Source organism: Musca autumnalis, unplaced genomic scaffold (genome assembly GCF_047663935.1).
Source record: "Musca autumnalis isolate F117 unplaced genomic scaffold, ASM4766393v1 scaffold_5, whole genome shotgun sequence".
Classification (NCBI taxonomy): domain Eukaryota; kingdom Metazoa; phylum Arthropoda; class Insecta; order Diptera; family Muscidae; genus Musca; species Musca autumnalis.
In genome coordinates, this window is record NW_027412088.1 from 132,832,745 (window position 1) to 132,857,780 (window position 25,036).

The following is a 25,036-nucleotide window of genomic DNA, read 5'->3' on the forward strand; positions in this document are numbered from 1 at the left end:
ATGCAAAGGAAGTCGTGAAAAATCCGATCTTTTCATCAGCATTTGAACCCATTCCATCGATCCAATAGAGATGCATTTTGTGTTTTTATTTATACACATTTTTCTAAATATACCAGATTAATTATTTACAATAAGCTTGATGTTGTCGGAGACTCGAAATCACTACCAACGTTGTTAAAACTCTCGTCGTAATGATAATGTCATTGCAAAGGTTTGGTGAAAATGACATGCCAAAGCATTGGTGAAAATGACATGTCAAAGCATTGGTGTATGTGAAATGCTTTGGATCCAAAAATGAATAGCATCTTTCGGAGTCCACGCTCATATAAAATTCATTGATGAAGATGCTAAAAAGATGACATGCCAGATCACTTGCACCCATGATTGAATGGCATCTTTGGCATCGAACATTTTGCTGGGACGCTTATAACTTGCACAAAGTGCACACACTTTTGGATGTAGCATCACACTGTATTTTTGGGATATATCGGATACAGTTTTTATACCGCTTAACTTTTTAAACCTCTGTTTCCGCAAAAATGGCAGTGATGTGTCGGTTTCTTTACTGGAAAAGAAACGGTCCACAGAAAAAGCGATTAAATCCGCGATATTTTCAAAAACATATTTCACAAATTTTTCAGTTTTTGCAGTTGCTGTTTTTGCCGTTCTAGTGGATGGATTTTCACGATCTATGATTTATATGATCCGGTATAAAAAAAATTAAATATCTTGGGGTCCCAACACAATCAAAAGGATATTGTAAATACTGTATTAAAAAAATAGGGGTTTTCGAAATTTTTTAAAATTTTAAATTTTGGCCTTTGGCAGTGGATTACTGTGATGCTGTCTGGGCTACATAGTCAATATACATATCAAATTATGCGTAATCGCGAGTACTTTGATACTATTATATGATTTCTGAAATACCAGAATGCGCGTCGCAGTTAGATCAAAAATACAAAAAACGCATAAAATCTGGCTTCAAAATGTCTGCATCCATAAAAGATGGATGTAGTCGAGATTTTGAAATGTGATGCATTAGAAGAGTAATTTTTATTTTGTATTCTTCTACTTTTACTTTGGACAGATATCCGTAATTTAAACGGGTTAACCGCCAATTATAACAGTGCAAACTTTGGCTTCATTAATGTTAATTTTTTGTGACTTTTCGTCATATACACTTTTATACGCGCAAAATGTGCCTCAACGAAATAATGGTTTTAGACCCCAAGTATGTTTGGACGAAATCCGTATCAGACAATTTGGAGTTGATTTTGCCATGTCCGTCCGTCTGCTGTCTGGTTGGCTGGAGCGCACGATAACTCTCGAACGGGTCAACACATTCGGTCCAAATTTCTGCTTTCATAATATTTTGTCCACTCTTTCCGGTACCTCCTCCACAAAAGTTCGAAAATGTTCGGACAATTTGCTCGGACGATAACTCTTGAAAGGATTAACCATGCTTTGCACATCGTGAAGTTTCTACCAGACTTAGATGAGGTTCCAATATGGATTCAATCGGTCCACTCCTTCGGGTACCTCCCACACGAAATTCCAGAAAAGTTAAGTTTAGGACCTGCTTTCGTATTGCATTGATTTTTTGTAGCAACTTGTATTAAAGATACCTCTCGAACGGATCTGCCGATTCGGTCGAAAATTTGGCCTTCATAATATTTTGTCCAGCCTTAGTTTAAGTTAAGATAACCCATATCGGTCCACTCCTTTAGGTACCTCCTCCACAAAAGTTAAAAAACTTTCGAATAATTGTGTCCAAATATAACTTCTAAAATGGCCGATATAAATCTTCTCCTCAGTGTACATCCCCCACAAAAGTTCAACATTTGTCTCTAAGTGCAGTTTATGGTATGTTCGAAGATCCTTTGGAAATGTATACCGAAGCTGTTCATTATGGTCCTGTTTACAACGTCATTATGTTTTCCGTGGACAAGTCCATGCTTCCTGGCATACTGGTCCAAAAGTTAAACGATGACCCACTGAAATGATTAGTGGACGCGATATCTATCGAAAAGATATGACTCCCAAAATTAGATCCACTTCCATAATGGTCTATGTCGGTCCATTCCTTTAAGTACCTCCTCCGTAACACTTTTGAACTTTAATCCTAATCCCCTTTTTTGTCGGCAAGTTCAAATGTCCAAAAGTACCACAAAATTCTGAAAAGACCCTAAATACATTCGATCTGCCCGTAGATGAAAGTTTCATTTCACATAGACTGAGGGTATGTATATCTCTGTCAGAAAAACCGACTAATAATTTTTTACTTGTTTCTAAATTTATTACCTTTACCTATTTATTACTATTACCTATTTCCAACAACATTTAATAACGGCAGCCTTTTGTATTGGGTTTACCATTTAGTACCTTTCGTACTATTATAGTAGGTATTTCTAAAATCAGCTCCATATCTGAACTCTACACACCAACAGTGATAACGCTACCAAATTTCAGAATTCCACTTTTTATTTCAACCCTACACACCAACGTCGATTCGTACTAACTTTCAGAAATACAACTCAATCCCTTTAACCTAATTTTGCACTTTTTGCTTTTTTTGGTACATATTTTCAAAATCATCACCACCACTCTATAAGTACACACGACACTAAATTTAGTACCATTTAGTAACTTTTGTACTCTTGTAGTAGGCATTTCTTAAACCAACTCCATTTTTCAGCCCTACACATAAAAAATGGAAAATGATATTTCAGATCTATCCCTACAAACAGTATTAAATTTAGTACAATTTAGTATTTTTCGTTCACATAAGTACTAATTTCTAAAACCATATTTAAAATCCAAATTTCAGGATTCCAGCTCTCTTCATTCACCCAACCCCAAATTGTACCAAATTTAGTACACGAAAGTACGAATTTCCAAAACTACCTCCATATGTCAATCCTACACTCAAACATTAATCTTAATTCCACATTCCAGGATTCAAGTTCTATGCATTCACCCAACTCCTCTATTCATTCACTTAAGTTCGATTTTCCAATCTACCTCCAGACCTCAATTCTACAGTCCAACAGTATTCTTAATCCCAAATTTCAGGAGTCCAGTTCTACCCATGCACTTATATCGAAATTGTACCAAATATAGTACCATTTAGTACACATCAGTACCTCCATGTCCCAATTTTACACTCCGACATTTATTTTAATTACAAATTTCAGGATTCCAGCTCTATCCGTTCGCCCAAATTCAAATTGTGCGAAATTTAGTACCATTAGTACACATAATTGTACGTTTATGTATAACCGGATTTATCAAACCCACTGGATTTCAAATGTCAATTCCATTGACATCGAAATTGTACCAAATATAGTACCATTTAGTACACATCAGTACCTCCATGTCCCAATTTTACACTCCGACATTTATTTTAATTAAAAATTTCAGGATTCCAGCTCTATCCGTTCGCCCAAATTCAAATTGTGCGAAATTTAGTACCATTAGTACACATAATTGTACGTTTATATATAACCGGATTTATCAAACCCACTGGATTTCAAATGTCAATTCCATTGACATCGAAATTGTACCAAATATAGTACCATTTAGTACACATCAGTACCTCCATGTCCCAATTTTACACTCCGACATTTATTTTAATTAAAAATTTCAGGATTCCAGCTCTATCCGTTCGCCCAAATTCAAATTGTGCGAAATTTAGTACCATTAGTACACATAATTGTACGTTTATATATAACCGGATTTATCAAACCCACTGGATTTCAAACGTCAATTCCATTGCTTTATTTCAAATAAACCCTCATAAAGAAGGTTAACCCTGCAAAATGCTATAATATAAACATGACCTAACTGCGAATTTCTAAAACTACCTCCATATCTCAATTCTACACTCCAACAGTAATTTTTTAATTTCAAATTTCAAGATACTAGCTCTAATGGTTAACCCGAAACCAAATTCTACCAAATTTTGTGGCATTTAGTACATTTCGAACACATGAGTACACATTTTCAAAACTACCTCCATATATCAACCCCACATGTTAACCTTGATTCTCATTCCAAACAAATACATGTTCCAAATTCCAAGCTTGTAGTTTTATCCGTCCACATAATACCACATTTAGTACATTTTAGTACTTTTCGGACACTTATAGTTCGAACTTCAAAAAACAACTTGATACATCTACTCCACTCTCTATCAGTGACCCTTATTCCAAATTTTAGAGTTCTAGCACATTTCGTACCCAGCTAGTACGAATTTCCAAAAATCCAGCCTTATCTGAAACTTTCTGACCAAAATGTCAATTTTCTAGTTGCAGCCATTGCGTCCGGGCGTTGAAGAAGACATATTCAATTCAATTGTAAATTGAAGTTGATTCCGAAGAAAATCTAAAATACTGACATTACAAAAGTCTGAAACTATTTAACTTTATTAATGGATTGGGACAATTTTTTTATTTTTGTGATCTCCTTTATTGGAACTGATATGAATAGAATCGATGGTGTATACATTTTACAGTAGTTGCGTGATTGAGACACACAATAGTTTCGAAAGAGGGGGCTTAGTGTACTTCTTATTACTTATGAGAATCCATTTACTTTAAAAATACAATAATAAAAGAATAAATGCTCACACCAGTCATCGTCATCATTAGTATGAACAATCTCAGCATTACATTCGACCTAAACATTTTTAAGAGCTCACATGTTTACGTCTTAATATTGTCAACAGTCCAGGATGATGCTGATGTATACATATCACGACGAAGACAATAAAGGCGTCCGTCTCAAGTTGATGACGATAATTCAATAAAAGTGGTTCGAATCATTGCTATTGTATCGCTTAACACAGGTAGCACAGGTTTTTTTCAATTCTGAGTCTCCTTTGTGAGAATATTGAATAAGTATTTTGGACAGTGAATCACACATTAGAATTAAATTTGGAATATAACTACGACTTAAAATTGGTTTTTCATCTTCAAGCACTTTGATGAGTGTGACTTAAATGTCAGTTTAAAACGAAAAAACCGTTATAGTAAAAGAAAAAGATACCTGTTAATGAGAGATGCGATGCTTTCACTATGAGTATTTCAAGTTTACCTAAGCAAAAACATATGCAAACATTTCCTATTAAATTTCATGGAAATTCGAATGTTTGCGTGGTAGTACCACTAATAGCCAGTATCAAATAAACTATTTTCCCTAGTCATGCCTGATTATGATATTATTGCAACTTTTATTTTTTACAAAATATTTTAACAATAACAATTCAGACGTGTAACCACTAGGGTTATGACTTTTTGACATTTTTCCTCAAAAATGATTTCCTGTAGCAGGGATGAATGAACTTTTGCCTATTAATCACTATGCTATCGTTTATTCCATTGAAATATAAAAAAAGTTCACGCACAAATCGATTTTAAAAAAATAATTTTTTGAAAAAATGTATGAAATGAAAAAAAAAATTTTTTTCAAAAAAATATTTTTTGTTGCACGAATGAATAAATATAAGCCTACTAATAACTATAATAACGTTTATTTCATTCAAATATTAAAAAAGTCGCGAAAAAAGTCACTTTGAAAAAATTTCAAATTTTTTGTTTTTTGTTAAAAAGTTATAGTTTTGAATAAAAGCGTTTACGACATTTTTACGATTCTCAGAATTGAAGAAAAATAGTGAGAAATAAATTGTATGTCATTTTAATTATTTCATGTGGCTCTAAAGTTTATTTTCAATTATATATCTGTTTTCATTGACTTCAAAAAAATGTCCATAATTTTGATAAATTCAAATTTTAAAATCATTTTGTGCGTGAGGTTTTTTCACCGAATCAACTTTTAATTAAGATTTTATGTAATCTTATGGCAAAACTCATCACGCTATGATACAGGGATATGAGGTTGTAAAAAAGTCATAACCCTAGTAACCACTGATATAGGTAAATCCTAGCGACTGCTTTATCGTGGAAATTATAAGCAAATAAACGTTTGCAGTTATCGATAATATTTAGCTACCTTTTCCTACCGAAATAGATATAATTTTCAGTTTAAGAATCCTAGTGGTTAAAAAATTTATCCACAAAAATTTTAGACGTGCTTAGGCCCATATTTTAGTATAACCCCCATGTAACGGCTTCCCCCGACCGAAGTTCCTGTTCCTGTACAGCGTTTTTTCAAATTAGAAGGTAAAACCATGTGAAGCCTTTTGAGAATTTTTCTACTGATTCGCTATGGGTAGAACACCTCCATGCACCAATATAAAAATTAAAATTTGTATATTTAATCGTAATAATTATAATTTTTATATGGTAAAAACCAAATATCTTTCACAATTCCATTTTAAAAAAATTAAAAATTTTTTTGCGAGCACATCTACGACTTTTGGTATGGAGGCTAAGGAAAAAAATTCTAGTTTTAAATCTGTTCGCGTTCACAAAATTGGCCAATACGCGTAAAAGTTATAGCGGTTTTTATTCTCTCATAAATAAAAATATTTTAAAATTTCTTTTTTGTTGTATTGAGAAAATGTATGTATATATCCTTAATGACATTTAACATCCACCCGTAGATGTACCATAATTTCTAAAATTTGTTTTTATTTTCGCAGAAAATAAAAAAATTAAAAAAAATCTGGGAGCAAGTCTAAATTATACTACCTCAGAGTCCGTATAAGCCTCTAAAAAATGAATTAAAAATATTTACAGAATCTGGACAACGCGTAAAAAAATGAAACCAATATTATAAACATTGGCTTTATAAATTCCATAATATAGCAACAACAAAAGGGAAAAAATTTATTGTTAAAATATTATTCCAAATATATTTTTGATTCGATTAGAAAAAAAATTTGGGAGTTCTCCAACTATTTCGCTAAAATCCCATACAATAATAAATGTAAACTACTAAAACTTCATCAAGAAATATGGTTTACCATCGCGAAAGCTTAGCTGCTTACTGTGATAACTTATAAGGATAGGAAATTAAGAGTAATATTGCAATTACAATAATTCAAAAATATGAAAATTAAAATGCCTGTTATTCGCGAATTAGTTAAAATCAGTTTATGCGCATCCGCTTTTGGATACAGCGAATCAATATATTTAAGTATCTATGCATATTTCGATATTTCACTCAGCGGTCATTGCGCGCCGTCAGTTACAGCTCACAATACCAAAAACCTTAAATTGGGTAAAAGTCACGCAATATGCATACGATTTTGATGCGCATCCGGTTTCAGTAGCGCACGTCAAAAATACGTCAATATGCACCTATTTCAAATAGATTCTTCAAGAACCGCATATGTGCCTCCACATTCTACTCGTATGTTGCGTAAAAGACCCATATTACTTGCGTATCTGTGTAATTTATGACATGCGTTTTCGCAAATATTATAATCGCGTATAAAGGATTCCATTTATGTAAAAGTTTTTAAAGAAAATCGCGTTTTTTTCGCAGATTTGCCAGAATATATTTTTGCTGATTTTCCTATTTCCAAGAATCATACTTAATAAATAATAAATTTTAAACACAAAAAAGTTTTTTTTTGAGAAAATTCACGCATCAAATTTTGGCCTTTAGACTCCAATTACTAGGATACTGTAAGGGGCACACTCATGAGATATACATTAAACCACGTAAAATCACGAGTTCTATAATCCTATTATAAGTTTGGAATATAATACTGTTGCGCATCTGATGTCAGCATCAGTCTTAGGTAGATGCTGTGTATATTAGGGTTATGACTTTTTTACAACCTCATATCCCTGTATCATAGCGTGATGAGTTTTGCCATAAGATTACATAAAATCTTAATTATAAGGTGATTCGGTGAAAAAACCTCACGCACAAAATGATTTTAAAATTTGAATTTATCAAAATTATGGACAATTTTTCGAAGTCACTGAAAACAGATATATAATTGAAAATAAACTTTAGAACCACATGAGATAATTAAAATGACATAAAATTTATTTTTCACTATTTTTCTTCAATTCTGAGAATCGTAAAAATGTCGTAAACGCTTTTATTCAAAAATATAATTTTTTAACAAAAAACAAAAAATTTAAATTTTTTTCAAAGTGAATTTTTTCGCGACGTTTTTAATATTTGAATGAAATAAACGTTATTTTAGTTATTAGTAGGCTTATATTTATTCATTCGTGCAACAAAAAATAATTTTTGGAAAAAAATTTTTTTTCATTTCATATATTTTTTCAAAAAATAATTTTTTTAAAATCGATTTGTGCGTGAACTTTTTTTATATTTCAGTGGAATAAACGATAGCATAGTGATTAATAGGCAAAAGTTCATTCATCCCTGCTACAGGAAATCATTTTTGAGGAAAAATGTCAAAAAGTCATAACCCTAGTGTATATACACGCAGAAAAATTTATGTTAGAAATATGTTTGGATCCAAACAAATATAGGTTTGGGACCGGTTGCAAACAAATATATGTTTGGATCCAAACATAATATGTTTGGGTCCAAACAAATATATGTTTGCAACATTTTGTAACATATCTCAATTTGATATGTTTGGGTAAAACATACTTTTTATGTTAGAACATTTTTTTCATGGGTGGAGAGATGATGTTTGTCAACGAGAGTAATAACAGTGCTCTCGCGGCTGTGGAATGCTGCTTTATAATAAAGAGTTGTGTGTATTGTATAATAGAAGACGTAGAAGCGTAGAAGGGGGCTTTGAGGGCATGTATGCGTCAAACTCGTGTGTTTCTTGTTTTGTTGTTGTTAACCAACGAAGAAGAAAAGAAGAAATGATATGAATTATATTTTTTTTCTTTCTTCAGTGTTTTAGTTGCCTTTGTATAGTCAAGACGGTAAAGTGAGTGAATAAATCAGTGTTTTGTGTTTTCTTAAAGAAATTGTGTTTTTAGTAAATTAAATTCCCAATACATTTTATAATTGAATCGGAAAGTTGAATGGAATTATTTTATTGGACAAGGAAGAAATCGCATTTAATATTGGTAATTACATACATACTTATGTATATTTGAAATATGGCATATCCATATTTATTTATTACATTACATAATCATTTGATTCTAGATGCCGATTCCCCGCTGATGATTTCAACTAAGAGGACAATTTGTTTTATTTCACAACTAAGGAGAAGCGTTCAACTACGTTTCTATATATTTTTCCTTTTTAAAAGTGTGACTACAAATTATTTCAATCAGTTTTTCTTTTATTAAAGTGTGTTAAGTATTTCTTTGGAATTTTGTATGTACCTATGTGTTTGTTGTTCTTTTGCCTTTTAATAAAAAACCACAACATTTGTGTGTATACTATAGAGATAGCCAGTGAGCTCTTACTGAGAGCAAGTGAGCACACATTTTAAAGTGTTTTACATTGAATTTTACGCTCCCTTGCTCTCAGTAAGCGCCCACTGGTGCATGTGTTTGTTTTTTTTGTGCCTTTTGGGTTTGTATTTTTTTGCACCCAAACATATAAAATATTTGCACCCAAACATAAAATTGTTTCCACCCAAACATATCTTTGTTTGCACCCAAACATATATATCTTTGCACCCAAACATAAATATTTTTGCACCCAAACATATATATGTTTGCACCCAAACATATATTTGTTTCCACCCAAACATATATATGTTTGCAGACCCAAACATATATTATGTTTGGGACTGTTGCAAACATATATATGTTTGCTGCAAAATATGTTTGGGACATATGTTAGAGAGGCCGATTTTTTTTTTGCGTGTACATATATCATTCTTTCTTTCGGCATATAGGTCTATAAAATGTAAGTTCAAGTCAGAAATCGGAAGGGAACATAAAAAAATTTGTTGGTTTCAACCCATTTTTTATCCATTTTTCTACTTTAATGCCAACACAACTTCCACGAAAATTAATTTTAATGGTCGACATTTGGGATTCCTCCTAAAACACTTAATTTTAAAGAATTTCAGTCATATTATATGCACTCCGGTTCATCTGAATAGAACCAAACAATATTTGCCTACAATTACCGTTATATCTGACGACAGGAGAGCAATTGTAAATGATATTTTTGTGGACATGTAGAGTATATAGTAGCCGATATTTTCAATACCTAACATGTTTCACATATGCATTTTAACGGTACTTTTTACTCGCTTTATGAAAAAATGTCAAAATATTAGCATGTTTTAATGGTTCACCAGGATAGAACCACCCTAAGAATTTACACAAATCCTTTGTCGGATGTGGTAAACTTTTACTAAAAACTATTTATAATTATAAATAAAGGCCGTGAGTGTTGATTGCCAACAAATATTGTGCAAAAAATGTGTATTAGGGTCTTAGAATTTGATGAAAATCGATGCTTAGGGCTCCAACAAATATTCATATGAAGAAATCGGTAGAAACATTTTACAAAGTCAAAATTTTATACTGAATTATGTTCAAAATTTTCTAGACTACAATAAAATTACAAAAAGTCACATTTGATAGGTTTATAAGTCCAAAACAGAGGAAATATTATAAAGATAACTCAAATTTCTACCTTTCCAATCCAAAAATTGATATTTTATCCCAGGAAAGTGAAAGCAAATCGCTTGGTTCCACCCAGTTTCGTTGTCTGTGGACATCTATAGGTCCAAAAATAAAGAAAATCCCACCGCCGAAAGCTTCAGTGACCTTCATTTCAAATTTCAGAATTCTAGCTCTTCCCGTTTGCTTAATACAAAGGGTACCATATTTAGTACCTTTTAGTACTTTTCGTACCCTTCTAGGACGAATTTCCAAAAACCCAGCCTTATTTCACCCCTACACACCACAGTCAAAATTTCAACTTTCTAGCTTCAGCCGTCTGAGCGATGATATGTCAGTCACTCACTGAGCTCTTTTATATATATAGATAGATAACAATATCTCTTCTTGGCTTCGACGACGAGATGAAGTCATTTGCTGATGTTCTTAGAAATGTCGAAAATATATTCACCATAATGAGATAAGCGCTTTTGAATTCTGAAGTTCTATCGCAAGTCGTAAGAGACTACGAAATTGATATTCTTGAAGTTTTTGATGACAAAAATACTCAGTAAATGTCACCTAAATGACGCTGGAGGAATTAAGAATTAAATTTAGTAGTCAGGAATGCTGTTCCCAGCCTTAAAATGAATTCGTTAATATTATATTTCAGGTTATTATCTAGTAAACGTTCGATATTATTTATTTAAACTCACAAAATTATATGTTTTTGATACTGCTCGGTAATCCGGACAATTTGATAATCCGGACACCGCCGAAACATGTAGTGTCCGGATTATCGAGATTATACTGTATACCGTTTTAAAAAAATATGGCGCAGGGGAGGTTCTCAACCCCCGTCCGAAATTCATCAAAATATATTTTCTATAAACATTGCCTACAAAATTCATGAACATACTTTTAGTAGTTTTGTAGACATTTGACTTATATTTATAAAGTTTTTTGTCAGATTTCAAGTTAATAAAGCTCATCTTAATTCTTGAGCGGTGTTAGAATATGAGTTTAGCATTCTGTATGTATGGAAACATGATAAATGTGATCTTATGATCTGAATTATTGCATTGTTTAAAGCAACAAACATACTTCCAAATTCATACTTTGGAAAATATGTTTACTTTTTATTTGCAATTGTTGTTGGCAACGAACTTTAGCCATAAAGCTGAAAATAACAATAGAAATAAAAAACGAACGATAACTGCAACATCGACATCGTTATCAGACGCGGGTGGGGTGTGAGACTTTCAAATCCCAATGCATAAACAACAAACAATCAATTTGTGTTCTGTATTCTCAAGTGCCACAAACAACAAACAGCTGTATGAGTGCTAGCTTAACTCTTTCGAACTAAAAACAACCCGAACGATAGAATACAAAGAAGTCTGAGTTAGTGGTGATGGCCTCGAATAAGGGAGTTCTACAAATTCCATGAAAAAAATCAATTGTTGGCGTAATCTCTTCCTGTTCTTTGAACTTTTTCGTTATACAGTGGGAAAGAAAAGTTATAAACATACGGAAACCAGAATATATCTAAGTAAATTTCAATTATGATGAACTTCTTGTGTCTTCCGTTGTCCTTAATGAAATCCACCGAGTGAATTCCTGTCTTAAGTCAATTTTTGTCCTTGTTTATATCCATAACTACACCGTTCTTTGATGTTATTTCATACATTATATTTGTAATTCGAAATTCCATTTGTAATCCATGATGTTTCATTGGAATTTCGAATTATTTTATTTGGAACTTGAATTTTTCCATTGAGATTCAAATTTATTTGGTTTTTCTAAAAAAATAAACAACAAAAATAAACAAACGAAAAAATACGAATTTCGAATGGAAAGCTTTTTATTGCAAAAATAATATTTTGAATTACAAATCGAAAAAATTATGTTGAGCAAAGATTGTAGCTTCTAAACTTAGTTGTCCATTTTTGTGTTTTAGTCCTTACATTATTATTCTAAAATCATTTTTTCATAGCTTTAACCAAGAAATAACCCACAGTTCGCATAGATGGAACACTGAATTCTTTCAGTTGTGCAAACAATTTGTACCTCCCGTTGTTGGCGCTTTGTTTATTTGTACAAAGGCCAATCAAGACCAATCGAGCGGACAGACATAGGAAAGTGAGCACCGAGCTATAGACGGAAAGAAAAAGGCACAAACACACCCACATAAATATCCAAGCATACGTATATAAATATGGAACATAATAATCAATTGAAAAGCAGCTATAATCCGATTAAGCCTCCTTCAAAATCAATTATTTTACAATCTCAAAAACACTTTGCAGCTTATTAAAAATAAAAACTACCATACCACCAGCAGTATCGCGGACAGGGGAAGTGACGTCCTTATTGCCACAATCCTGCTCTTGTCGAAATTGTTGGCTGCAAGAGATTCTCAGCATAGCGTAACCGAATGAAAAAATAAAAACAGTAAACTTGGGTAAAATAGTTTGAATTCGTCGAGTACATCTGTTGTCTGTTTGTTGGTTGGTTGTTGGTAGTAGTCCTGGTCCTTGCCCCACGGACTCTTCTTCGAGCAATGAAGCATACCATAAAATATTTATTGAATAATTACGTAGCATCATCATGTAATCGATGCTTGATGCATAGTTGAGTTTTAATGACGCACTTTCTATCATCATTTTCCGATTTTTCTTTTCATTTGTAGAGAAACGCATCTGTATTTTTCTTCAGCGCTTTCTTTTCTTCAGGACAACAAAGTCAAAGTACATGGGAGAGATTTGAAAAAAATATTAATTACATAAACGATGTATTTTATTAAGTGTAACTTAAAAAGGTTCAAGCATTAAGAATTTTAATGAACAACCACATTAACAATTAATAAGAAACATGAAATAACCCAGTTTCATTAACATTCGTGGTGATAGTGAAGTGGGTCGATATTAAATTTTAAATGAATTATCTATTTACAAATATTTTTGTGTAAATATAATAAACATAGATAGAAGGTGTGTATATGTCACTTTCAGAAATATTAACATTATTCTTAAAATAAGTATCTACTGTACTGTACTGTTCGATGCAGGCTCGTTGTGAAAGATATATGGCAAATTTCCATCAAATTCCGATCTCCAGACTAGCTCCCGGAAATTTGTCAGCCATAGTCCGGAGTATGAGGGTCTTGTCAATAGTGTGACACTCAGGGACAGGAATACTTAATGACTCGTAAGGTCAACCTAATTTTGATCACAAAAGCAGTACAAGATCGTAAGCAGCAACCACATGAAGTTATGCGGATCAACCTGCACCCCAGCAGAGCGGCGGATGCTGAACTGAAGTTGACATCGTTTTAGTCCAGTATAGGAATTCAGAAACTTTTATTGACTGTAACAACCACAAAACAAACAAATGAAATTGTTGAAAAATAAGCAATGAGTAAAGTTGTTAAAAAGTTACTGAATAGGCTACAAAAATCGCCACATCCAACGGAGGTAAGAACCTGTATAGTTGCCAAGATAATGTTAAACGAATATATTTGCAAATTTTATGGGAGGAGATATCACGACTGTAAAGAAGATGTTAAGACCCATTTACATGCCATTCGAGAGCCCTGACCTTACAGTAGGCCTATTTTGTAACTTTTATCAATTGAAAAGTTGTTAAAATTACTTTTGATTTTGTAACAACTACAAAGTGAACAAATAAAATTGTGGTAAAATAAACAATAAGTTTGTCCACATTTACATTAGGCAATTTCCCTTGCGGCAATTGTCAGTTTGTCGATGAGAGAGGGTGTTGAGAGGTAGAGGGTTACCATATGCCTCACCTCTCTCTCTCCTTCAAACTGACAATTGCCGCAAGGAAAATTGCCTAATATAAATATGGACTTTAGTTGTTAAAAAGTTACTGAGTAGAGATAGAGAATATACTCTTTCATGCCTCTATTGACGGCATTCCGCAATTACCACAGAGCAATCCACGGAAAGTCGTCTGGAACAAATTCACCGAACTAGCAACCTCCACGCTGCCTGACAAGCCACCGAGGTTGACAGCACAGTAAAGCATGTAAGAAAGGTTATTGTGGATAGTTATGAGGCGTTCAGCCCACTAACCCGCACAGATAGGTGATGTCAGCCGGTCTTGGATCTACTTTAGTGAGTCGTTAGCGAAATATTATTAAAAACCGATTAAAAACCAAGAAAGGTTGCTGGGACCAACCTGTTTACATCAGAGATAAATCTGTAGAAAAAGCACTGAATGAGGTTGTAGGGTTTGCAGAGAGAAATATGGAAGGCTCAAACTTCACGTTAGCAGACTTTCCTGACATAAAAGGTGTATTTAACCCACATAAAGCCAATGGTCGTTTAAACGCCACAAAAAAATCGTTGCAAAAGTTGACGTAAAACTCTGTTTTATTTTCAAATATTTTTGTGAGGTTTTCTGCATTTTGTTATAGTATTGTCTGTTATCTGTCATTTATTAAAAAAAATCATTTTTGTAATTTTCGACTTTTGATGAGAAATTTAAATATCCGATAAAAGTTTAATCTTAGATGTTAGATTCATATAAACCATTGATTTGTTAGGAATGTAGTAAGAGTATTCTCCCAATCAAAGACCAAGAGATTGGCATATAAGAATACAACTACATATATTACCCTCCAAAGTTTTTGGCACTTTTAAAAGAAGGCCTGACTGCAGGAAAACTGTAAACTGTATGAGTGACCAGGGTACCTTCCCCACAATTTTTTTTTAAGAAAACGTGAAATCAAAGATATTTTTGAACGTATTGTTCAAAAATTGCTTGCAATACTATGGTAATAATTGTCTTGATCCTGAATGGTCATCTCGGAATTAAAAAATCGCCGTCAACCCAATTTTTCAAAATTGTATAATTATAGATTATATACTTAATTTTAGTAAGCGTGACTACAAAAACGCTATAAACACTGGCTTCAATAAGTGGGAATGCGCGATCAACCCCACATTTTGTTATACAGTACAACCCCGATAATATTAAATGTCGCTTGACCGAAGTTAAAAAAAAATCGATTGAAAAATCAGGCAAAACCTAATTTTAAAGATGGTTAAATAACTAGGACGTCGAAAAAATTAGCATTGGTCACTAAAAACGGCGGTCCAACAATGCGGTGTATCTATAATCTATCTAAATGTATGTCAATTTCTTTAAGACTGACATGATGTTCTAAATTAAACTTCCGAATCGGCTGGAGAATACCGAAAATGAAGTGGGTGGGGGACCTCCCCCACATCGCGTTTTAACAAATCGCGAAATCTCAGAGATTATTAGACATATTAGTATTCAATATATCAGCAATGGTGGCCTCTGCCATTAAAGGGTGTTTTGGAAGCAGAATGCCGCGATTACGTCCAATTTTTGAAAACTTTATTCTTACTGCAAACACGCCATGAACGATGACTTCGATCAAGATCACGTTTTTTATACAGTAAAGTCTAGATTAATTCAATTAGCATTTTGAATTCATTTTTCATGAATCACTGATGTTTACATGTTTAGGAGCTTAAAATAATAACGTATTCAGTGAATCAGTACTTTGTTAACACGAAGTAAAAACGGCGTTAAGTTCGACCGCGCCGAACTTTTTTACCATTTAACACAATTTATATTGAAACCAGATTTTAGCCATTTCGGTTGGTTAATGTGGCTGAAATTTCCAAGGGCGACTAAATACCAAGTATAGCCACATCGGTTGAATAATGCGGCTAAAACCTTGCATATACTGAAAATCGGGAGGAACCGTTCTATGTAGTCTATATAAAAACCTAAACATGTACCGAATAGTCTATGTGGGAATGTCTTCTACCCACAACGAAGACTAAATACCAAATTGTAGCCATGACGGTGGGAAACCTCCAAACTGTTCTATGGTAACTATATCAGAACGTGGACTTATACCGACAAGTCTCTGCAGGTATGTTTACTTCCCCTATACCCTATGTCTTTAAAAATTATATCTTCTAATATATAAAAGGCAATATGTGTATGTTAGTATGTTTGTTTGTTTGTATGTTCCGAATAGACTCAAAAACGGCTGAATAGATTTTCTTGAAAATTTCAGATAATGTACTGGGAACACCGGTGGTGAAAATAGGCTATATATTTTTTTGAATGGTCGTCGCGGAAGTGAAATATCGCGGTCATCCCAAATTATTCAAAAATGTATTATTTCAGATAATATACAGTCGGACCTCGATTATCCGTGATGGTCGGGACCGGAGGCATTACGGATAATCGATTTTCCCGGATAATGGAGGCAATGCTTTTATGCAGTTTTTGAACATATTTTTAAGTAAAAATGACATAATATTGTACAATAATATGAAAATCTGCAATTGTTATTAAATTTGTTTCGATAATCCACCAAATCTTAAAAGGATACATAATATCATCATCATCAGATTCATCTGAATTGACTTTGCCCCATGGTTTTTGTGATACCATAAATACACAAATTGTGTAATACGGGAGAATTTCCAGTTTTCGTTTGTTTACCTTTTGTTGGCTTAATCAGATTAATTGGAAAGTGTGTTTTTACACCCGGGCAATAACGAAAAATAGAAGAAATGGAAAAAAGTCCCACATTTCTTTTCTATCACGGATAATGGAGGTTCCCGGATAATCGATTCACGGATAATCGAGGTTCAACTGTACCTAATTTTAGTAAGCGTGACTACAAAACCGCTAAAACACTGGCTTTAATATGTGGGATAACGCGGTCAACGCCATATTTTGGAATACAGTAAAATCCCGATGACTTGAGATGTCACTATATAGAAATTCCGAAAAATCGATTGGGAAATCTTATGAAATTTTGTATGTGGAGTTTTTAGGTCTGAGAATAGGTCGTAATTTATTTTTTTATCCCGTTAAGTGTAGTGACCGGTGGTCCTCCCCACAATTTTTTTAAGAAAACCGCGAAATTCAAGATACTTTTTAATATATTGTTTACAAATTGTTTGCAATTCTATGGTAATTACAGTCTTGACGACCATTCGTCGCGAAAGTGAAAATCGCGGTCATCCCAAAATTTTCAAAAATGTATTATTTCAATTAATTAGAACTGTCGTAAGCTGTTTTTATAGTGACCGGTGGTCCTCCCCCACAATGTTTTTAAGAAAATCTGAAATCTTTGATATTTTTGAACGTATTGTTTACAGATTGTTTTCCCTGAATGATCGCGGTCATCACAAGGTTTTCAAAAATGTATTATTTCAATTAATATACATAATTTTAGTAAGCGTGACACAAAAGTGATATAAACACTAGCTTGAACAAGTGGGATAGCGCGGTCGTGAGCTATTTTAATACGGCTAAGTGTAGTGACCGGGGGTTCTCCATCAAATTTTTTTTTTTTTAGATCTGAAGTCCATGATATTTTTGAACGTATTGTTTACAGATTGTTTGCAATACTACTGTAATTACTGTCTTGACCCTGAATGGTCTTCGCGGAAGTGAAATATCGCGAAAAGTGAAATATCGCGGTCATCACAAAATTTGCAAACATTTATTATTTCAGATAATATACATAATTTTGTAAGCATGCCTAAAAAACGCTATAAACGCTGAACACTAAACAATAAGTGGGACAGCGCGATCAACTCCATATTTTGGAATACAGTAAAATCCGAATAACTTGAGATGTCACAAGATCGAAATTCCAGAAAGATCCATTAGAAATCAGACAAAGTTATTGATATACAATACAATATCATCATTGGAATCAGAATACGGCGATCGTGTTCGATTTTTGAAAATATTATAATTACGGATAAAATCTCAAAATGTGGGAAGTGAAACTTCATGTGCATTGATTTCAGTCCTTGGAATAGCTAGGTAAAGATACATTTTTTAAAATACAGCAAAATCTCGATAATAACAACTACAATTTATAGAAGTAATTTTTTTATGAATTATATAAATGTTGCCATACATATCCCGAAGGAACACACATTTCGCTGAGGGGTATTTTACCACTATTGCATATACAGCGCGAAGAAAAAAAGCGTTACGTTCGATCGGCCTGAATGAGGTTAAATCCCCCAATAATAGCGAAAATCAGGCGCCACCGTTCTATGGGAGCTATATCAAAACGAGGACATATACTGAACAGTGGCTATATCTCTGAACTATCGAAAATCGGGAGGTACTGTTTTATGGGAGCTATATCAAAACGTGAACCTATTACTGTTACATACCGAGCGCAAATAAAAAGGCGTGTCTTTCGGTCGAAACGAATATTTATGCCCTCCTCTTTAAAATATATTAAAACCGGTACCGTTCTATGGGAGCTATATCAAAACGTGGACCTATACCAACAATTCTTTGCAGTAATAATTACGACCCCAACCGAGACCAACAATCCAATATATAGCAATGTCAATTGACGTGCACCGAACATTATATGTGGGTCACAAAGTGCTTTAAACTGTCGATTTATGGTGAAGGGTATAATAAAAGAGATTTTATATCTTAAATTTGGGGGATACCAATATATGGAATTTATGTCAAAACATTGATTTATATTATGAAGTTTCTAGAGGGATGCCTAATTATGGGTGTATCAATACTGGATACATAACTAAAGTTTACCCGGAGGCCAGCAACGCGGACCGGGTCAGCTAGTCTAATATATAAAAGACAAGGTGTGTATGTTTGTATGTTCCGTATAGACTCAAAAACAGCTGAACCGATTTTCTTGAAAATTTCAGGGAATGTACAGGAAACACCCGTGGTGAAAATAGCCTATATATATTTTTTTTAATTTCGGAGATGGCGGGGTACCTCCCCACGCCTTATTTTTATAAAAACCCTCTTTTATCACGCCCTCTTTTTAAATACTTTACATACCCAAAACTACTGAACCGATTTTCCTGAAAATGTCAGAGAATCTACATAGAGCACCCGTGCTTAAAATAGGCTATACATTGTGTTGAATTTCGGAGGGGTTTGGTACTTCCACTATATCAGATTTATTAAAACCGCTATTTTAGCAAAAAATGAAAAGAGTGATTGAATTAATTCTTCTGAACCACCCCGCTCCGAACTTCCAACCTCCGAACCACCCCGCCCCGAACTTTCACCTTCCGATCCACCCTGCTTCGACCTTCCACCCTGCTGCGGACTTCCGCCCTCCGATTCATGATGTTCCGAACTTCCACCCTCCGAACCAACCCGCATTGAACTTCCACCCTCCGATCTATTCCGCTCGGAATTTCCACCCTCCGAACCACACCCTCCCATCCACCCCGCTCCGAACTTCCACCCTTCGATTCTCCGACCCCAGGTACTCATTTTGGGACCTTAAGACCCGATCACGCCCAATATCTATCTCTGAAACTTCTGAGCCGATTTTCCTACAAATTTCAGGGCATGTACCGGGATAATCCTGGTGAAAATAGGCTGCATATATGTCCCCTAGTGCTTGGTGAAAATAAACTATATATTTTATGGAATTTCGGCGGAGCGTGTTATATCTTCAAAACTTCTAAACCGATTTCCATGTAATTTTCAGATGATGTACAGGGATGGTCCTTGGTGGAAAAATGCTATAAATTTGGTTAAATTTCGAAGGTGCGGGTTATACCCTGCGTCCTATTTTTTAAATGCGCTATATATGTAAAATGTGCAAACTATAAGGCCCGACCACTCCTACTTTATTAAATATGTTACAAATCAATGGAAATAGAAGATGTTATGCATAGCGAAGCTTTGGTCTTATTGGAAAGCAAATATTTAAATTAGAAGGCAACATATCGATAGCCATAGCTTCATCAGGTATATAAGATGTACATTATAAGAAGGTGGAAGGACGACACAGTTGGCCCTTAAGTTGCCACTGAACATTCATGTGAATGAAGGGTACATATGCAATATTAAATATAAGTTATCACCTGGAACGAATTTACAATGGCACATAATAATTTAAGAAGCAATTCACCTTTAGATTTCAGACAAAAACTTCCAGTTATAATATTCCAGCAGATGAAATAAATGCATACCTCACGTCATCAGCTTTTTGGCGGTATGTTAAAATTGCATATCGACACAAACAAATCTGAAGATTTTTTATTTATAATCACTTACAGATCCCGACTAATTAGCGATGCTATAAAAATACAATCGCTGGCTTAAGGCAACATAAAACTGCTTCAAGAGCCAGCAACGCGGACCGGGTCGGCTAGTTTCCATACAAAATTTTTAGTTTTCTCGCAAAAAAATTCTTGGCGCTAAGTGGGTTAATAACGTTTAGTCTGAGGTCCTCCAGAATTCACGCCATAACTTAGGTGTTTCCTCTGCACTGATCAATTGGATTGACGGAATGCGCAGCAGTAGGATAATCACCTCAAGCATAGGTGAAAGTTCCATTAGGAAGTTTCTAACCAGGGGCACAACACAAGATGGTACTGTTGCTTATAGTGATAAAAGAAGTACTTAAGAAATAAACTACTAGTTCAAACAATTGCATTTGATGACGACGCACAAAGGGTTGAAATCTCAAAAAAACGGAGATTAATTCAAAAAATTAAAGGTAGCGCGATAATGATAATTTTGTATTTTAGTCCTGAGTGTTGTCTTTCGAAATCAACACAAAACTCGTGCCGTTTTTTGCCGTTATTTTTTTATTGAAGAAATGGTGAAAATAGTCATTCATTAAAAAGCTGGGAATTTTGAACATAATATATTTTGTCTCGTTATTGGAGCTATGATTGTTATTTGTATATTGTATTTGTGTTTACTCTACGTACGACAGACGTCAGGGTGATATTGTTCTTGGAAATTTCTTTTCAGAAAGTAGTCCTTTTTATGTACACACACTAAGAAATATATTTTGCTGTATACTATTTAGGGTACCACTATAATAAACTGTTTAACCATAATTTTTACGATATCTATTCCAAAATTTGTAAAAATTCTCCTAAAGGAATGGGTAAGATCTTCAAAATATGTCAAATTTGACTGCTCCCGTATATGGAGGTTATTCCAAAGCGAGAATATATGGGGACGATTTTTCGTAATAATAATTTTAATCCGTTCAAAATGCACGATTTACAATTTAAGCAACTTTAGTTTCAATATAGCTAAAATGTTCAAAAAAACTTTACATGGGGGCTATACGAAAACATTGACCTATATTGAACAATTTTCCCACGATAAATTCTTAGGCACTCAGAATTATAAATCCTAATTTGCAGAAAAATATACTAAAAAATATGGTCAAGACCCTCGAAATACGTAATATTCGGAGATGTCCTTATATGGCAGCTACATTAAAAGATTGATCTAACTTTATAATTCATTGCCACATATTAGCTTAAGCAAGAGTTGAAAACATTAGAAGATTTTGGCTAAATCAAATAAGAAATTTAGACAAAACCATAAAAACACTTCATATTTTTATGGTACTCATTTATGAGGGCTTCGAAAATAACTCTCAAATGTAACCCCACTGTGCGACGGAGTCATCATGATTAGCGGGAAGTTCTCACAAACTCTATTGGAACTTATGCAAGGTACTCTAGTCCAGGGGTGCTCATTTCTTCACGGCAGCGTAAATTGAAAGTAAGCATCAGTCTTTGTTTGGCCTGCAACGGAGAAACACATTTTCAATTTGAGCACCCCTGGTTTAGTCATACTATCAATAATGGTATCGGAGTGAATCCATCAAAGAAAGAGCTCGTTCTGTTCACGAACAAGAGAAAAGTCAAACCATTCTCCCAGCAATGCTGAATGGAGTCACCCTTGGGCTCTCTTAAAAGGACACGTACCTTGACATCATTTTGGACTACCAATTAACGTGTAAAAGGAATGTCGAAGACTTAGACCACAGGCCATCCATTCTCACCTATGGGTCTCTGGTGTGGTGGAATGCCTTGAGCAAGGCATCGTATCTTTGTAAATTAAACATCGTCCAAAGAGCGGCATTCATACTAATTTCCGGCGCCATGAAAAACAGCCCACTGCATATTGTAGCGCTACTACTGGCAGTCAAGAGTGCACTTCGGCTGAAGGAACTACATTAATGGCCCAGCTCTGATTTCGGTAGCGTAACGATTTTACGGCTATCATTACAAGTGACCTTCGAACCAATTAATGTACACATACCTTAACACCCCACCTCTAGACGTTATACAGATTTATACCGATTGCTTTAAGATGGAAAGAAAAACACAGCAGGCGTCGGTAGCAATACCCTGAACTAAAGGTAGCTTTGGACTGCCATGAACAGCTGTTATACGTTTTTCATGTTGGGTCCCGTGCTATTGCAACATCAAATGGAAAGAAACAACGGATGTAATGGTGCGACGCGGATCGGTGTCAACCGACCAGAAGACTGCGAATCATGGTTGAACACATGACAGCCTTTTGCCAAATTGTATCAACAAGTCTGTTTTTCCCTGCCAAAAGTTTGAGATGGCTGCAGTGAGACCGAATTATCGCTAGAGTTGGGCAATCTCGTTCAATTGAACGATCCGGATCACTATCTTGTTCAATGGACACCGGTAATTTCTTTGACAACACTGGTTTTTATGATTTACTCATTCGTCTTTGGATGAGAACAGTGATCCGGATCGTTCAATTGAACGAAAGTGCCCAACTCTAATTATCGTACCACGAAACTTGGCCAATACTTACGGTGACCAACCGTACTCTATTATAGAGTATGTAGAGTATTCTATTTTATTCGTCCGTACTTCCATTTTTTAACGTACTCTATTTATCCTCTACTTTCAGTGGATGTACCCTATGTCATCTATTTTTGGAATCGGAATTTTTTGCAACATATTCTATTCTACCTATACTTTAAAACAAACCAATAAATATTTCAAATATTTAAATTATTCAAGTGGCTATAACCCCTTAAAATTAGTTGAATCTTTTGTTAAAGTATTAAAAAATTAATGTCATCTTTTTGCACGCAGAGAAAGAATATTTTTTAACTGGTGGTGTGCAAAATTTTATTTTGGCTGGCCCCAAATAATTTTTGTGGCGCACATATTATTTTAAAGGCGATAATGAATATTGCCAATTTTGATCACGGTGAACGGGAACAACAACAAATCACAAAATCTCGATATATGGTAATATTTTCATAATTATCTGATGGTCAACCCAACCACAATCTGCTTAACTTTCTCAGTTTGACATATGAAGTGTCAAAAACAACAGCTGCCAAAAGCAAATGTTCTCTCATTAGTTGTTCTGTCGCTGAGTAAGAAGTTGTAAATTTTGTTTAATTTTCATTTGAATAAATGATATAAAATTAGTAAAAACAGCATTCCAAACAAAGATTGAAATAGTTCGAGTATTTGTTGACGGTATTAATGACTACAACTTATTTGTGAATGAAGATATGAAAATGTGTAGAAAGAAAAATCGAAAAGCGGTACCTTCCGGTACCTCCCCCACAAAAGTTCGAAAATGTTCGGAAATTTTGTGCGCACGATAACTCTTGAAGGGAGTGACCGATTTGGTACATACTTTGTATAGCGTAAACTTTCTACCAGAGTAATATGAGGTTCCAATATGGTATAGATAGGTCCACTCCTTCGGGTACCTCCCACACAAAATTTCGGAAAAATTCGGTTTAGGGCCTGGTCTCGAATCGCTTTGATTTTGGTTGTAGCAACTTGTCTATACGATGGTGCAAGTTTCATCTGGAGGAAATCCATATTTCCTGAGAAAATAACCTGAAAGGTGCAAAAAACCCCTATGACACTCTTGAACTGATCTGCCGAAATTGGCTTTCGTAATATTTTGTCCAAACATAGTTTACGTTCGAAGATAATCCAAATCGGTCCATTCCTTCAGGTTCCTCCCCCACAAAAGTTCAAAAACGTTCCGAAAAATTGTGCACACGATAGCTCTTGAAGTTAGTGAACGATTTGGTTTATACTTTACACATCTTAACACATCAACCAGATATAGATCAGGTCTAAATATGGACTACCCGCGGGAGTTTGTTAGTTCTCCTACCGGGCGCGTCCCCACCGGCGGATAGGGGGAGGAGGATGGTCGTACCACTCTGTCCAATACCTATTGCATGGTTGGTCTGGGGCAGAGGGGTGGGATTATCCACCTCTGGAAACCTTGAGTTTCCCGCGGACAAAAAACTGACTATGGGGGTGTTCCCCTAAAACAAAAAACAAATATGGAAGAAAAAAAGGAAGAAAAAGTTACGGTGCAGGGCCTAATAACCCTACTGCCGGCGGGGACCAGTGATCTGCCTACGAGTCACACCCCGTCGATATCATGCGATCGTGAACAATCTCCCATAGATGTGGGTGCCTTGGCATCTGTGGTCGAAGGTAATGCTACAAGCACACAACCTAGTGTAAAAACGGAGTTGGATAAAGGGCAGCACAGGGGGAGGATTAACTTGACCCAACTATCTGATGATGGTAGCGACCCTGATTCCGAATCCGATAGCTGCGGCAAAACGAACACCACCGTTGTGGAAAATCCCTTGAAAGAGGAAGTCCACAAGATGGTAGAGGAAGTGAGCGAGAGCATCGCTAAGCTCACGACGA